This window comes from Lithobates pipiens, unplaced genomic scaffold, assembly GCF_037356315.1.
Source record: "Lithobates pipiens isolate NorthernLeopardFrog02 unplaced genomic scaffold, aLitPip1_a1.2 Scaffold_28, whole genome shotgun sequence".
Lineage (NCBI taxonomy): Eukaryota > Metazoa > Chordata > Amphibia > Anura > Ranidae > Lithobates > Lithobates pipiens.
In genome coordinates this window covers 160,295,864-160,314,377 of record NW_027507789.1, presented here as the reverse complement: position 1 = coordinate 160,314,377, position 18,514 = coordinate 160,295,864, and the positions used below count along the sequence as shown (strand labels likewise).

General features: G+C 41.1%; 1 protein-coding gene across 1 annotated transcript in view; it reads right to left on the bottom strand.

Annotated features, from left to right (window-relative positions):
- LOC143935721 (serine/threonine-protein kinase 4-like) overlaps positions 1-18,514 on the bottom strand; it is a 141,707-nt gene that overhangs the window by 56,719 nt on the left and 66,474 nt on the right. The gene's annotated exons all lie outside the window — the stretch shown is intronic.

The window sequence follows — 18,514 nt, the reverse complement described above, 5'->3', positions numbered from 1 at the left end:
AAGGTAAGTAGAGTAAGAAGTCCTAGTTGCAATCTCGGAACACCCAATAAGAGGATACTATGCGACCAGTCTAAACTACGTGGCATGTTCACCAATGCCAGACAGGTAAACTAGAGATACTGTTTTATGAGGAGGATTTGGACTTTGTGGGAATTTCAGAGACCTGGTTCAACAGCTCTCATGATTGGGTATTTTCCCTTTATCGCAGGGATAGAGAGAGTAAAAAAGGGGGAGGGTATGTCTATATAGCAAGAATAATGTACAAGTGAATGTGAGAGATGACATCACTAAGGGAGCTAGGGAGGAGGTGGAATCCTTATGGGTAGAGCTTCAAAGGGATGAAGCTAAAGGGAAAAAAAATACTGGAAGTATGCTATAGGCCCTCTAACCTGAGGGAGGAGGGGGAGACGGACCTCCTATCACAATTTGGATTAGCAGCAAGGATGGGAAGTGTCATCATAATGGGGGATTTTAATTATCCAGACAGACTGGGCGGAGGGAACCATGCATTCGTCTATGGCTCGCCAGTTCCTAAATGTCTTGCAGGACAAATTTCATTTGTCAGATGGTAGAGGCACCAACTAGAAATAAAGCGTTACTAGATCTACTGATTACCAACAAAACAGACCTGATCACGGATGTGGAAATACAGGGTAATTTAGGAAACAGCGATCACAGGTCAATTGGCTTCAAATAGGAAACTGTCATGGTTATGCAATAGAGTTCGTCTGCTTACCTGTCTCCATGTGTTCATTTCTAGAGACCAGCCGAGCCTCACCTGACTGCTTTTATAATACATCCTCTGGCATGGCTCCACCCTAGCTCCTATCAGACAACTCTATATTAACCTGTGCACTGCTAGCCAATCCTGCTGATCAACCTTTGTGTGTTAGCTTCCTGTTACCTGCCGTGTGCTCTTCTACTGTTTTCCGTTACCGACTTTGGCGTGTCCTGACTATCCCTGTTTGCCTGTGATCCTGACCTTTTGGCGTGTCCCCGACTATTCTTGTCTTGCTTGTGGCCCCGACCTTGGCTTTGTCCCTCACCATCTCTATCCTCCTGTTGCCTACTGTGGGTGTGAGCTGGGGGACCCTGGGGGGTCGCGACCTGGAGCCATTTGCAGCCAAGTCCATCCTCACCACTCGAGGCTCTGGTGAACACCTGCTGGCTCAGACTCCGCGCCCCAGGGAATCTTACGCTCTAACCCCGGTGGGATCCATCTTGGTGTTCTGGCGGCCCTGCCTTCCTATCACCTTGACCCTGTCCGCAGCAGTCAGCCGTAGGGTCCACAACCTTGCGGTGCACTCCTAAGCCCTACAGTGTGCATCTGTCACCTGGGCTCTAGGTGACCTGACAGAAACATAAGGGGAATACAAAGACACAGAATTTCAAAAGAGTAAACTTCCCTAAACCATGAACCTTGCTAGAAGGCATAAATTGTGATAAAATCGTTAGGAACAAAGAACACAGAGGAGAGAAAGGTTAGCTTTAAGAGCATATTAAATAAGGACATCAGCCTTACTTGATGGACTTGTGTCTTTTTTCAACCTCACCTACTACGTACTATGTAGCCAGTGCATCCCATTGGGTAATAAATTTAACCACTTCAATACAGGGCATTTATACACCCTTCCTTCCCAGACCATTTTTTAGCTTTCAGTGCTCTCACTTTGAATGCCAATTACCAAGTCATAGGGAGGGGGGGAAATAGGATTGGCGCTATACCCTTTATAGGTTGGAGACTAAGGTATACAATTAGCAAGAAATTTCCAGCAGGCTGGATAATAAAATAAAATAAAGTAAAATAGATGTGTATGTGTCAATAAGTGTCAACAATTATTGTGTCCTTTAGAGACCATAAGTGTCATAACAGATCCTAAATGCATAAATCATTAAACAATTGTAACAGCATAAAATTATATAAAGTGCAAGGTGCTAGTGAACAAATTCTGGTAATTGTGACAAACCTATATAAATAAAAAGTAAAGCTTAGTATATATAGAAGAAATATGTATACAAAATATATATATATAAAAAAATATATAAAAAATAAAAAAAATCGATTTATCTGTTACACGTATCAAGTCCTCACGTAGTGTAACTGTGATGAAAGGTACATATTACATAGGTGAAAAGATGCAAAAAGGTGAAAAAATGTGGTAAAATTTAGAGGACGTCTTTGATGACGAAACGCGTAGGGCGTGGCCACGAAGCATACACTGCTAACTCAGAAGGCGTGCTAGCCGAACGGCATCTTTGCTTTTCAATATAAGCATATGAACGGATGTTTGTGAGTAGTATTTTTGCCTATATAATAAATACGAAGTTTTATAAGACGTACTGCACCATGGATATGCCTCTTATTCATTACATATAACCTAACACGGCATACGAACGGAGGAACAAAGGTTTCCCGGAACCGCAACAGAGGCCAGCCAGAGAGCTACACAGTGGCTGATACTGTGAAGGTTGATCCACCCCGGAAGGGGCCTTAACTCTGGTGAGAGCAACTGCATAAAAATAGCCACAGAGCACCGGGAACAACAACTGAAATTTCCTCCACCCTTTACTTCACTTTCACTCGCAGAGGACACCCCACTAATTTATAATCACCTTTTTGAGGGACACTCTTTACTACTTTTTAATTTTTTAATATTTTTAATTATCATTCTTATTTCCATTTTTTGCTTTTTTTTTTTTTTTTTTTTTTTTTACTGCTAAATTTTACCACATTTTTTCACCTTTTTGCATCTTTTCACCTATGTAATATGTACCTTTCATCACAGTTACACTACGTGAGGACTTGATACCTGTAACAGATAAATCGATTTTTTATATTTTTTATATATTTTTTTATATATATATATTTTGTATACATATTTCTTCTATATATACTAAGCTTTACTTTTTATTTATATAGGTTTGTCACAATTACCAGAATTTGTTCACTAGCACCTTGCACTTTATATAATTTTATGCTGTTACAATTGTTTAATGATTTATGCATTTAGGATCTGTTATGACACTTATGGTCTCTAAAGGACACAATAATTGTTGACACTTATTGACACATACACATCTATTTTACTTTATTTTATTTTATTATCCAGCCTGCTGGAAATTTCTTGCTAATTGTATACCTTAGTCTCCAACCTATAAAGGGTATAGCGCCAATCCTATTTCCCCCCCCCCCTCCCTATTTCATTTTATTCCTTCCCTTACTGGGTAGGAATTTAAATAGGGGCTGCTCTTACCCAAACCACTATCCATAGCGCGACCTACAAACCCCCTTACAATTACCAAGTCATGCAAAACTGTACCCAAACAACATTTTTATAATTTTTTTCATACAAATAGAGCTTTCTTTTGGTGGTATTTAATCACCACTGGGTTTTTATTTTTTTGCAACATAAGAAAAGAGCGAAAATTTTGAAAAAAAACACTTTTTTTTAGTTTCTATGATAACATTTTGCAAATAAGTAATTTTTGTTCATAAATTTGGGCCAACATTTATACTGCTACAGCCCTTTGGTAAAAATACCCCAAATTAGTGGATATCATTTAGTCTCTGTGAAAGTTATAGAGTGTACAAGCTATGGTGCAAATCATTGAAAATTGATCACATCTGATCACACCTGATGCACCGACGGCCTATCTCATTTCTTGAGGCTCTGAAATGTCAGGAAAGTACAAATACCCCCCAAATGACCCCTTTGTGAACAGTAGACAGTCAATGGTATTCAGTAAGAGGCATGGTGAGTTTTTTGAAGTTGTAATTTTTTCCCACAATTCTTGGGAAAATTAAGAATTTTTATTTTTTTTTTCCACAAAATTGTCACAATAACAAGTTATTTCTCACACACAGCATATGCATGCTTCCAATTACACCCCAAAATGCATTTTGCTACTCCTCCAAAGTATAGCGGTACCATTTGTGTGGGACTTTTACAGCCTGTCCCCACAGAGAGGTCCAAGATGCAAGGAGCACCGTCAGGCGTTGTAGGAGCATAAATTACACCTCTAATTTCCTAATGACCTATTACATTTGTGAAGGCCCTGGAGCACCAGGACAGTGGAATTACCCACAAAATTACCCCATTTTGGAAAGCAGACACCCCAACGTCTATTCTATGAGGCATAATGAGTCTTTTGAATGATTAATTTTTTTACACAAGTCTTCAGAAAATGTGGAAAGAAAATGCATTTTTATTTTATTTTTTTTGTCAATTTATAAGATATTTCTAATACATAGCATGTATATAGCAAAAATTACACCCCAAAACACATTCTGCTACTCCTCCTGAGTATGGTGATACCACATGTGAGACTTTTTACGCAGCCTGGCCACATACATAGGCCCAACATTGAAGTAGTACCTTTAGGCCTTCTAGGAGCATAAATTAAACATCTCATTCAGTTCCTACCTATCACACATTTGAAGGTCCTGGAGCACCAGGACAATGGAATTACCCACCAAATTGAATGTATTTTTGGAAAGTACCCCAATGTATATTCTATGAGGCATGGGCTGCAGATAGGTACTCGGGTACTCCGATGGCCTGGTGACAGGTACTCCGATGGCCTGGTGACAGGTTCTCGGGTACTCCGATGGCCTGGTGACAGGTACTTTGATGGCTGGTGACAGGTCCTCTTTATTGGGGGGTAATCAGTGTGATTGGTGCACACTAAGCTGTAACGAGATGTTACTGCAATCTCCTCCTCACACACAATTGGTGTGTGAGGGGGAGAACCCTGTAACATCTCGTTACCGCGGTTTGTTGACATTCTGTGACCGGCTGTGGTTCGGGGGCCTGCAGGAGCGGCGAGATACCAACGACGTCATATGACACCTGCCTGGGAGATCCCATCTGCGGATGTCATATGACTATAGCCCGGCTATATGACTATAGCCTGGTATTGAAGTGGTTAAAGGAGCGAACAAAAGTCCTGGATGACTTACCTCCAATGTAAAAATGCATATAAAGCAAAGGAGAAGGCCTTCAAAAAAATACAAGGTTGAGGGATCATCATCAGCATTCAGACTTTATAAAGAATGCAATAAGATATATAAGGATGCAATTAGTGTGGCTAAGATAGAACACGAGAGACACATAGCGTAAGAGAGCAAAAAAAATCCCAAGAAATTCTTTTAAGTATGCAAACAGTAAAAAAGGGAAGACAGACCATATTGGCCCCATAAAGAATGAGGAAGGACATCTGGTTCCAAAGGATGGGGAGATGGCAAAGGAATTGAATTAATTCTTCTCGTGTTCACAAGGGAATCAGTGGGCTTTAGTAACCAAAACTGCAGTGTTTATCCTCATGACATCCTCCGATGGTACTTAGGGAACTCAGTCAAGTAACTGCCAGACCATTGTTCCTAATTTTTACTGACAGGAATGGTACCAGCGGACTGGAGAAGAGCCAATGTAGCACCAATATTTAAAAAGGGCCTAAAATACATCCCTGAGAATTACTGACCAGTTAGCCTAACATCAATAGCATGCAAGCTCTTGAAGGGTATGATAAGGGACTATAAACAAGATTTTAGTAATGAAAATGGTATCATTAGCAGTAATCAGCATGGATTCATGAAGAATTGTTCTTGCCAAACCAATCTATTAACCTTCTATGACACAGTGAGTTGCCATCTAGATAAAGGAAGGCCCGTAGACATGGTGTATCTGGATTTTGCAAAAGCATTTGACACAGTTTCCCATAAATGTTTACTGTACAAAATAAGGTCCGTTGGCATGGATCATAGGGTGAGTACATGGATTGAAACCTGTCTGCAAGAGCGAGTTCAGAGGGTGGTGATAAATGGAGACTATTTGGAAATGTCAGGGGTGGGTAGTGGGGTCCCACGGAGTTCTGTGCTGGGACCAATCCTATTTCATTTATTCATAAATGACCTGGAGGATGGGGTTAAATCTCTGCACTTGCGGAGGATACCAAGCTAAGCAGGGCAATAACTTCTACACAGGATGTGGAAACCTTGCAAGAAGATCTGAACAAATTAATAGGGTGGGCAACTACATGGCAAATGAGGTTTAATGTAGAAAAATGTAAAATAATGCATTTGGATGGCAAAAATATGAATGCAATCTATACACTAGGGGGAGAACCTCTGGGGGAATCTGGGATGGAAAAGGATCTGGGCGTCCTATTAGATGATAGGCTCAGCAATGGCATGCAATGCCAAGCTGCTGCTAACAAAGCAAACAGAATATTGGCATGCATTAAAAAGGGGATTAACTCCAGAGATAAAATGATAATTCTCCCGCTCTACAAGACTCTGATCTGGCCTCACCTAGAGTATGCTGTCCAGTTCTGGGCACCAGTCCTCAGGAAGGATGTACTGGAAATGGAGCAAGTACAAAGAAGCAAATAAAGTGCCTGGCGGATATTAGTTATGAAGAAAGGTTGCGAGCACTGTACTTATTTTCTCTGGAGAAGAGATGCTTGAGAGGGGATACTGTACTGTACTGGTGATAGGGATACAACTTTTTCACGGAAAGGAGTTTAACAACGCATGTGGCCACTCATTAAAAGAGGTTTAACCTTAAACTACGTAGATGGTTCTTTACTGTAAGAGCAGCCAGGATGTGGAATTTCCTTCCACAGGCGGTGGTCTCAGTGGGGGGGGGCATCAATGGTTTAAAAAAACTATTAGATAAGCACCTGAACGACCACAACATACAGGAATATACAATGTAATACTGACATATAATCACACACATAGGTTGGACTTGATGAACTCATGTCTTTTTTCAACCTCACCTACTATTTAACATATATGTAACTATATAACTAGCATTAACTTCATATAGGTCCTGAATGTTCATCGATGCACATGTGTGTTCATTAATGCCTATAGATGTTCAGATTGCAACAGAAATGGATATCCTCCTTGAACATAGCCAACATTAAAAACAAATCTGAAGTTTGCCCTTTCGATTCTTTTTATTTAATCGGTCCAAACTGATTTTGGCCACCCTAGATTTACAGGCAGCGCTCCAAGAGAGGGAAGATACTGGATGAATTTACAATATGGCCTATATTTAGATCTACTAACCAAGATCAATGCATGTTCCATTAGGCCTCAGATTCATTTAGATTCTGCTGTGCTAGGAGAAGCTAAGACCACACTGTAAGTGGAAAAATCTATTTAAAAAAAGCAATGAAAAATAATTCATTTTGAAATTCAATGGATTCTGATGATTTTAAGTATATTTTTACTAAATTGTAAAAAGGTACTAAAAGCTGGCACCCAGAGTGCTTAAAGTAGAACTCCAGTATTTCGCCCAAAATCGACGCTTGCTGTGGAAATGCAAGGCTTAACGGCTTGTTAGGTCTGGGGATGAACGAATATGGAGACATACTTACCTTATTCTCAGCTCCGGAAAGTTCCCTTGACCTGTGCTGCCTTCTCTCTAAGGTGCTCCAGACGTGGCTACACTTCTGCCTTCTTCAGGTACAATGCAAGGATTAATAGCACCACACTGCATGTGATGGAGCCAGGGGACCACCCACAGAGCTTCAAGGAGAAAAAGGAAAACACCAACTGAAGCGGGCGTAAGGTAAGTAATGTAAAAAGTTTTACGGTTATGGACAATATTCCAAAGAGAAGAACTGCTGCCTCTACCAATACATCCACCTAAGTGGAATGTATAAAAGGTAAATGCGTGAAGGAGGGGGGTAGAAGTGGCGCTGTTCTGGGGTGTAATGTCACATGCCCCTTTGTGGTCAACAAGAAATTAAATGTATCTTAGATGCAAGACCAAAGACAAAGGCAAAATATATAAATGTGAGAACCAAATATGCAAATGACCTGTGTCCTGGTGCAGCAATCTAGTACGCTTCTATTTAAATAACCTCAGTCAATAATCTCAATCATAAAGTCAAAATGCAAATGACATAAATATGTGAACCACAATGCATATGCTTATATAAAAAAAAAAACATGTATGAAAACAAAAGTGACTAGTGCCCTTAACATGCATTCTTAAGTGATACTCCCATGTATCAATCAATTAAGATAATATATGCTGTATGCAAAAAAAATTCCATATGCCGTATAATGCGGAAACCAAATAAAAATAAAAATAAAATGACAGGTGCTCTTCATAAATTGTGCTCAGTGCTTCTTATAGGTGCTCTATAGGTAATGCACTCACCGGAACCATTCACCACACATAGGGGTATTGCGCTTTCACAGTATCTGCCACTGTGTAGCATATAAAAGGCTTATTCTTGGAAACAATCAGCTGACACAGGAATAAGCCTTTTGTTTGGTACAGAGTGGCAGCTACTGTGAAAGCGCAATACCCCTATGTGGGGTGAATGGTTCCAGTGAGTGCATTACCTATAGGGCACCTATAAGAAGCACAGCTTATGAAGAGCACCTGTCACTTTATTTTTATTTTGTTTCCGCATTTTACGGCATATGGACTTTTTTTGCATACAGCATATATTATCTTAATCTGATTGATACATGGGAGTATCACTTAAGAACGCATGTTAAAGTGACTGTAAACCCTTACAACCAACTTTGACCTACAGGTAAGCCTAGATTAAGGCTTACCTGTAGGTCCAAGAAATATCTCCAAAACCTATACAGTTTAGGAGATATTTGCCCGAAGACAGGCACCGCTGTCTATGGCGCATGTGCCGTAGACAGCGGCGCGCAGGCGCACTGAGCACGCCGCGGTCAACGGCGATATGCTACAAGTGGCGGCTCCTGTGCGCGGGAGTGACGTCATCGCGGCTTCGCCGAATGACAGTGGCGGAGCTGCGAGACCCCACCGAGAAGACGGATGCGCTGGACTACAGGGGACAGCAGTGACTTCGCTGGCTCCTGTGTCAGGTAAGTGACACATAATGGACTACTATTATGCTTTACCTTTGCAGGGAATGAAAGAGGAAGTAAACTCATCAGGGTTTACTTCCTCTTTAAGGGCACTAGTCACTTTTTGTTTTCATATGTGTTTTTTATATAAGCATATGCATTGTGGTTCACATATTTATGTAATATTTATGTTATTTTATGTAATTTTTTGCATTTTGACTTTATGATTGAGATTATTGACTGAGATTATTTAAATAGAAGCATACTAGATTGCTGCCCCAGGACACAGGTCATTTGCATATTTGGTAAGGTAAGCAATATGTCCTCTTCAACCTACCCTACTTACTGAGCACTTCTCGCTGTGTTTGCAGGAAGAAAAATGTTGACTATGACCCTAAGAACACCATCCAAGAAGCACGGAGGTGGAAACATTATGCTTTTTTGGCTGTTTCTCTGCTAAAGGCACAAGCCAACTTTGCCGCATTGAGGGGCCAATGGACAGGGTCATGTATTGTAAAATCTTGGATAAGAACCTTCTTCCCTCAGCCAGAAAACTGAAGATACATAGTTAGTAAGGCTGAATAAAGACACCAGTCCATCCAGTTCAACCTGAGTGAGTGTGGGTGCGTGTCCACAATTGTCCCTATCCCTGCACAACTGTCAATTTACCCAGCGCACCACACACACGCATTGGTACCCACACCCAAGGAGCTCTTCCAGCGTGGCAATGACCCAAAACATTCTGCCAAGGCAACAAAAGGAGTGGCTCAAGAAGAAGCACATTAAGGTCATGGAGTGGCCTAATCAGTTTCCAGACCTTAATCCTATAGAAAATGTATGGAGGGAGCCGAAACTTCGAGTTGCCAAGTGACAGTCAAGAAACCTTAAGGATTTAGAGAAGATCTGTAAAGAAGATTGGACTAAAATCCCTCCTGAGATGTGTGCAAACCTGGTCACCAACTATAAGAAACCTCTTACCTCTGTACTTGCCAACAAGGGTTTCTCCACCAAGTACTAAGTCATATTTTGCTTGGGGATCAAATGCTTATTTTACTCACTGAACTGCAACCTAATTTATAGCGTTTTAGGTTTTTTTCTACATATTTGGTTGATATTCTGTCTCTAGCATTTAAAATACCCCTATGATAAAAATTATACACCCTTCTTTTCTTTGTAAGTTGGCAAATGCACAAAATCTGCAAGGGATCAAATAATTAACAATCTGATTGGTGGGCGTTTGCACCTGCAGCCAATCTCCAGGCTTTATATACGAACCTTCATTCATAGGAGGTGTATATTCATCCAGGAGGAAAGAAACCTGTACCCGTGGTTAGGTGAGCACCTATTTCCCCTTTGTATTTGACCTATATTTGGTGATACACTGCACCAAAACAAGCCCTTTTTACTGGCTGTTTAATATGAGGACTGATCTAAACTAATTTACAGATCGGACTTCAGGAAATACGTTGTAGGGACTGCGCCAGTTACCACTTGTGGATTAACGCCTAAGTCGCCGTCCCTCATCCTTACCTTCTGGAACAGTTTCCCATTAGGTCTTACAATTCAGGTAATAATCTCACCACCTGCCTGGCTATTCTAATGACGCTAATACACCGGTGTGGTATTTTCTCACACACCACATTTACACACTTTTCTTATATGTATATATCATCATGCACTTGACACTCTTATTGATCATGTCCCCTACCACTGTCACCTAGTTTAGCGCATATTGTTCTTGCACACTTTCACATGTGGTGTTCTCTTGTCTGTTTGGTATATGACCCGCACATATCATTATTTATTCATGTTTTCACTTTTTCACCATTCCTTTGCGCACTTTTTCTTTCTCTGCTTAAGCGCATACTCACACCGTTTTCACACAGCCCACCTCCCATCACCTTTATTTCTCTTTTTTCCTTATTTTCTTTTCTCCCGTCCCCCTTCTTCTGCGTATCATGGCTCACACACTGACACACATTTGCACACCCTCTCATCCCAGGCCATTTTTTCCTTCGTTCCCCTCTCTCTTAGGCTCCTTGGACTCCCAGACGTGGTTCCCTTTCCCCCCTTTTTCTTTCTTTCTTTGTCCGGGTCTTAGAAAGCATGTTATATGGATATTTGGACAATTGGAGGTGCAAGTGTGTATATGTATATGTGTACATGTGCACAACCTTTGGCATACATAACGGGGATATGATATCATTATCCCCATATCATGTATGCACTCCATGTCTCCAACATTAAATAATCTTCGTTTTCAATTATTTAATTAATTAATTTTTTGCCATTGTTGGGATCTTGCTGCAGGTGTGACCCGCCATATCTTCGGTGTACCCTTACTCGCACCTACCCCCCCGGAGTTTCCTCTTCTGGGGGGCAAGGCAATAATGTGACCTCCCGTGAGTCACGCCAGTGGGTGTGTGACATTGCCTCTTCTTCCATCTGGCATCTTGGCAATACATACGGACCAGGTACCACTCAAGATGTGTAAAGGAAATTGAGACATTGCCTTATGGGAGAACCTTTCTTCTGAAGCACTACAATCCATCTTACCTACCTGGAAGTACATTATTGGGTAAACCATTTTTAAATTGATATTGGGTATCCCTAATATGTATAACACCGGATTTATTTATTCAGTGTAATCTTGTTTTTCTTTTAACAGACCATCATCTCTGAAGAAGACCCCCTTTGGGGTCGAAACGCGTTAGCTTTATGCTCTCACTGTTATCTACTCATACAGTGTAACATAGTTGTGTCTGTTATTTTACTTCCATGTGACATTATATGTACTTTATATACATGATTTTGTCTGTTATCCAAGTGTTCAGGTGAAGCTCATGTTTGTTTTTACCAATTATTATTATTAAAATACCTTTTATACTACTTCTATTGGCTTCTATTACTGTCTCTTGCTGCCTAAAAACCCCGCTTGTGGGGGAACTAGTTCTATTGGGATCAAATAATTATTCCCCCCCCCCCCCTGTAAAAATACCAATTATAAATATAGCAACATCCCAAAATATATATAAAAAAGCTTATCAGAACTAAATATATTTAGATGAAACTCTAATCCAAATGCAAGAGATCTTCTTGTAAATAGCCAACTTCCTGTCTGTATTCCCACTGAAAATAGTATCTTCTAGCCATCTGGGGCTTGCATTAGTTTATAATGGGATAAAAGTGTTTCAGCTGCATAGTAAATGAATATACGGTGTTAAATATCCATAGCTAAAAGCACCAGAACTTCAGCATACATACCAGTGAAGTCAATTTTAGCTCTTTATATAACCTCAACGGTGACCATGAACATCAAGTGGTCCTGACCTAATTTTAATATTTGTGGCCAAGCTCTTCAACATGATGAAAAAATTCACGAGGAGCACTTAAGGGCACTTAAAAGTACAAGGAAATGTTTTAAAGCTGAAATATGGGCCAGAAAATGTATTACCTGAAACGTAGTCACTCCAATGGGCTGGTAATATTCCCTAGAAGGGCAGTCATTGTGCAGAAAAGCTGGGGTGCAGTCAAAGGTGTCATGGCCCCAACCGAACACATTCTGCAGATTTAATATGGCTAACAGCATGCTGACTGCACCATTTATTGGCATTTATTCTCCAGATCTTTATCTAGAATGAGTGCTAGGAACTAAAACTGGCCATACACATGTAGAACTTTGATTCTTAAAACATTAGTGAGGTCAAACTGACATACGATTTCGACTGCAAGGAGGAGTAAATACAAAGGAGCAGGAGGGATTTTTTTTCTCAAATGAATGAATTTCTAACAGAGAATGTGGCTTTCTTATGGGAAAGTCCTTTCATTCCAAAACTGAACATGAAAAACCCTGTCACCTAATGACTTAAAGAGCAACTGCAGTCTGCTCACATAATTTTGTAATAAAAACATCTTTGCCATTCCGAAGCTTCCCTCCAATGACTGCATATTATTTTATATATATTGTCTGTACTTGCCAAATATGCAGCAGATATCTCCCTCCACTGAGTCAGTCTGCATCCATTTTAACTATGGGCAGCTGAAGCTGCTGCCTGTTCACTTCCTGGATACACACAGAGGCACACCTCTAATTGGCCCTCTTATGACTCATCCCTCCTCCCTCCCTGGCAAATTCTCACAAGAGTGAGAGTGAGAGAAAGCTGTGCAGGATGTCATAAGCCTAGGCTTTTTATCAGACAAGAAACAGGAAGTGGGCTGTATGAGGTATTTACTGGCAGCAAAAAAATGTTTAACTATCCAAAGTTCAAACAACAAGGGCAGAAGATTTAATAGATTGAAAGTTAAAAAAAATTACTGAAGTTTCACTTTAAGCTGACCATAATGGATTGAAATTGAGCAGGTTTAGAAGGGATCAGCCAAATTTTGATCCATGTGTGGGTGTCCATGTTCAACAGAAGTCAATGGTTGGATCAACTTCCATTGAACGGGAATGTTGGACCAACTTCTGTTGAACGGGAATGTTGGACCAACTTCTGTTGAACGGGAATGTTGGACCAACTTCTGTTGAACGGGAATGTTGGACCAACTTCTGTTGAACGGGAATGTTGGACCAACTTCTGTTGAAGGGGAATGTTGGACCAACTTCTGTTGAAGGGGAATGTTGGACCAACTTCTGTTGAAGGGGAATGTTGGCTCAACATCTGTTGAAGGGGAATGTTGGCACAACATCTGTTGAAGGGGAATGTTGGCTCAACATCTGTTGAACGGGAATGTTGGCTCAACATCTGTTGAACGGGAATGTTGGCTCAACATCTGTTGGATCAACTTCTGTTGAACGGGAATGTTAAATCAACTTCTGTTGAACGGGAATGTTGGACCAACTTCTGTTGAACGGGAATGTTGGACCAACTTCTGTTGAACGGGAATGTTGGACCAACTTCTGTTGAACGGGAATGTTGGACCAACTTCTGTTGAACGGGAATGTTGGACCAACTTCTGTTGAAGGGGAATGTTGGACCAACTTCTGTTGAAGGGGAATGTTGGCTCAACATCTGTTGAAGGGGAATGTTGGCACAACATCTGTTGAAGGGGAATGTTGGCTCAACATCTGTTGAACGGGAATGTTGGCTCAACATCTGTTGAACGGGAATGTTGGCTCAACATCTGTTGGATCAACTTCTGTTGAACGGGAATGTTAAATCAACTTCTGTTGAACGGGAATGTTGGATCAACTTCTGTTGAATGGGAATGTGGGATCAACTTCTGTTGAATGGGAATGTTGGCTCAACATCTGTTGAACGGGAATGTTGGCTCAACATCTGTTGAACGGGAATGTTGGCTCAACATCTGTTGAACGGGAATGTTGGCTCAACATCTGTTGAACGGGAATGTTGGCTCAACATCTGTTGAACGGGAATGTTGGCTCAACATCTGTTGAACGGGAATGTTGGATCAACTTCTGTTGAATGGGAATGTTGGATCAACTTCTGTTGAGCGGGAATGTTGGATCAACTTCTGTTGAGCGGGAATGTTGGATCAACTTCTGTTGAGCGGGAATGTTGGATCAACTTCTGTTGAGCGGGAATGTTGGATCAACATCTGTTGAGCGGGAATGTTGGATCAACATCTGTTGAACGGGAATGTTGGATCAACATCTGTTGAACGGGAATGTTGGATTAACTTCTGTCAAATGGGAATATTGGAAAACTTTTGTTGAGCTTTACTAACATACAGGGTCCGTGGCTAAAGCTGGCCATACACTGTAAAAATGGTGTGCGATTCAGAGGACATTTCTTTACAAATCCCTAACATCAAAGTATAGGCTAAATATAAGTCTTCCCAAAAATGTTCCCTTTCTCCCTTCTCTCACGTATGCTGCATACTATTTAGAAAAGGGAGCAGTGTAAAAATCCTTTCTTATACTGCTTCAGTGTGGGCATGTGATCAAGAAGGAAAAGATATTTACACTGTTCTCCTTTATAAAAGCTATGCCTTTTAGGTAGGAGTGGGGGGGACAACATTTTTTTTTTTTACAAGACTTAAATATTCCCTATGCTTCCACTTTAAAAAGGCGAAAAGGAAATGGGCAGAGTTATGCTCACTTGTAGAAAGGTATCTCCAACAGGTCTATATGTCCACCATTCTGTTCACCCATAGGAGCAGGGAGAGGGTGAGAAGGATAGAATCATTATCAAGGGTTACAAAGCACCACAGTCACCTCCTGTCTATATGTATGCACTCTATTAATGGCTAGATGATAGAGACAGAATATCAACCAAAAACCAAGAAAAAATAAGTACTTGATCCCCAAGCAAAACATGACTTGATGCTTGGTGACTGGTTATTTTGTATTTCTTCCATTTGTGAATAACCGCTCCATCAGTTGTCTCCTTCTCACCAAGCTTCTTGGTGATGGTCTTGCAGCCCATTCCAGCCTTGTGCAGGTCTACAATCTTGTCCCTGATATCCTTTGACAGCTCTTTGGCCTTGTCCATGATGATGAGGTTTAAATGAAAGAAATAGACAGGTGTCTTTTATACACATACTGTGTTGTCGTTAGGAGTAGGGATCGACCGATTATAACTTTTTTTTCGAGTATCGGGCACTAACGTACCTGAAATAACGGATATTGCTTCAAAGGGTTTTACCAGGGTGATGCATGCAGCTGCATACACCACCCCGGTACCGTTCTTTAGAGCAGACGGTTGGCTTTATTGTAATAACAACCAATGCCGACTAACTGACTCAGCAGCCACTCAGCTGTTATTACAAACAGCAGAAGAGGACATTTCCCCCCCACCTTTCCCGCCGCTCGCCCGGCCTCCCCTGTCTCACCAGGAAGCCTGAGCAACCAGCCGGCACATCCGCTGGCTGGCCGAAGACCAAAATAAAGCTGATGCTTCATTCGGATCTTGGATTTAGTAACCAGAAAGCAATGTCATGACATCACTTCCCGGATTACTGACATCTTAAAGTGCCAGATTTAAAAAATAAAAAGTATTCAAAACCCCTGATCTTGATGTTTTGAATACTTTCAAGTGCAGTGGAGTGGTTTGGGGTCTTCTATACCTTCTATCCCTCCATAAAGAGTACCTGTCACTGCCTATTACTGTCACCAGGGATGTTCAACAGTTAAAAAAAAAAAAAAAGTACTTTTTTTGATTAAATGTACAGAATATCAGCAGACAATATTGGCTATTGCCCTGAGAGGTGGCTGAAATATCGGTATCGTATCGGGACCTAAATTGACAGGAGTAACCTGTATACTACAGGAGCACATACTGTAGCCAAACTGTGGGAGACAGAATTATTGTTGGTTGGTAGGGGATCAAATACAATAGAACCTTGGATTATGAGCATAATCCGTTCCAGGAGAATGCTTGTAATCCAAAGCAATCGCATATCAAAGCGAGTTTCCCTATAGAAGCGAAGATAATTCGTTCCACATTGCCATTGATTTTTTGCAGTACCTCGTGTGGCCAGAGGTGGGGCGCCGGAGAGACACAGAAATACTCAGACGGCTCGGATGCACTCAGAAAGGCTCAAAAACACTCGGGAACGGGGTATTTCCGAGTGTTTCTGAGTGCATCTGAATGGCTCAGAACGGCTCAGAGTGTCACTGGCGCCCCCCGCACCTCTGAGCTAATTCGGTACTGCACAACCCAGAGGCTTAAATCCTGCTTATTTTGAGAGACAACACTCGCAAACAGAGCCAGGATTTAAAAAAAATAATAGCTCGTATTGCAAAACGCTTGTTAACCGCGTTACTCCCAATCCAAGGTATTACTGTACTTCTTTTACTCACTGAACTGCAACTCAATTTATAAAATTTGTATTGTGTGTTTTTATTGGACTTTTGGTTGATATACAACTAGGATTTCTTTGTAAGTGGGCAAACTTACAAAATCTGCAGGTGATAAAATAGTAATAGTAATATATATATATATATATATATATATATATATATATATATATATATATATATATATATATATATATATATATTTTTTTTTTTAACCGCTTGCTGACCAGCCGGCATCATTATACTGCAGCAGGTCGGCACGATCCTGCGAACCATCGTAGCTGGGTGTCAGTCGCTTTAGCACAGCGGGGGTGCCGATGCTCATAACCGATGGTCACGATGCACATTGGCTTTTTAACCGCTTGCTGACCAGCCAGCGTCATTATACTGCAGCAGGTCGGCACGATCCTGCGAACCATCATAGCTGGATGTCAGTCGCTTTAGCACAGCGGGGGTGCCGATGCTCATAACTGATGGTCACGATGACCACCGACAACGAGCGCTTGTGGGCACAAGAGGCAGAACAGGGACACTTGTGTGTAAACACACAAATCCCTGTGCTGTAAGGAGAGGAGAGAGAGATCGTGAGTTCCTATTAGCTGGCAACCACGATCTCTCATATCCTATAGTCAGTCCCACCCCCCACAGTTAGAACACACACAGGGAACAAAGTTAACCCCTTGATCGCCGCCTAGTGTTAACCCCTTCCCTTTTTTCAAAATTGTCGCTCTTTTTTTGTTTATAGCGCAAAAAATAAATGCAGAGATGATCAAATACCACCAAAAGAAAGCTCTATTTGTGGGAAAAAGGGACGTCAATTTTGTTTGGGTACAGCGTCGCACGACCGCGTAATTGTCCGTTAAATCGAAGCAGTGCCGAATTGCAAAAAATGGCCTTTCTTGGTCAATTCTTCCGGGGGTGAAGTGGTTAAAGTGGCATTTATAAATTCTCACCAGCGTGCCTCCATGCAAAAACACACCCATGTGGTTTAGCACGCAACCTAAAAAAATGCACCATTGGTCTCTAGAAAAATAAATGCTTTTTCAAATAGTCCTCAATCTTATTAACTGTCCAGCTAAGGATTTCCAGGGTTTTCCCCTTTTTGTTTATATAAGTTGGTTTGGTCCGTCAACAATTGTAAAAATTGTGTGCGCAATAAGCCATTGCACAGATTTATCTCAAAATAGGGCACAAATGATATGTTCCCTACCTGGGAATCGCTCAAGTGAATTTGAACTCTTACATAATAACAGACATTTGCTGTACTCTCTCTCTTGTAAATAACAAAAAAACAAAACAAAAACCTAATAGATTGTGTTTTGTAGAAGCAGAAGAACCCCTTGAAATAACCAGATGTACCTCTGGCTACACAGACAGATGCTGCCACCTCGTGGTCACAATACGTCCATACAGAAAGTAATAAGGAGTTCCTTGTAATAAGTTAAGCAGTATTTAAAGTGGAAGTAAACCCATGGATTTAAACAGTTAAAAAAAAAAAAAAAAGGGCATGCCAGGAATGCTAACTGCACATTGGCTGTGCTCTTAGCCAAACTATCAAACCATCCAATGGCTGGTGTCATAACGAATCACATGTGCAGCACCATAGCAGTTGAAGATTAAACAGAGGCAAAGATGGCAGCTTCCTTGGCTGAAAATGATAGGGGAGCAAGGTACATAAAGACATGGATGAGCGAGTTTGGGGTGGAGGAACTTGATTGGCCTGCACAGAGCCCTGACCTCAACCCGATAGAACACCTTTGGACTGCGAGCCAGGCCTTCTTGACCAACATCAGTTCCTGACCTCACAAATACACTTCTGAAAGAATGGTCAAACATTCCCATAGACACACTCCTAAACCTTCTGGACAGCCTTCAGAAGAGTTCAAGCTGTTATAACTGCAAAG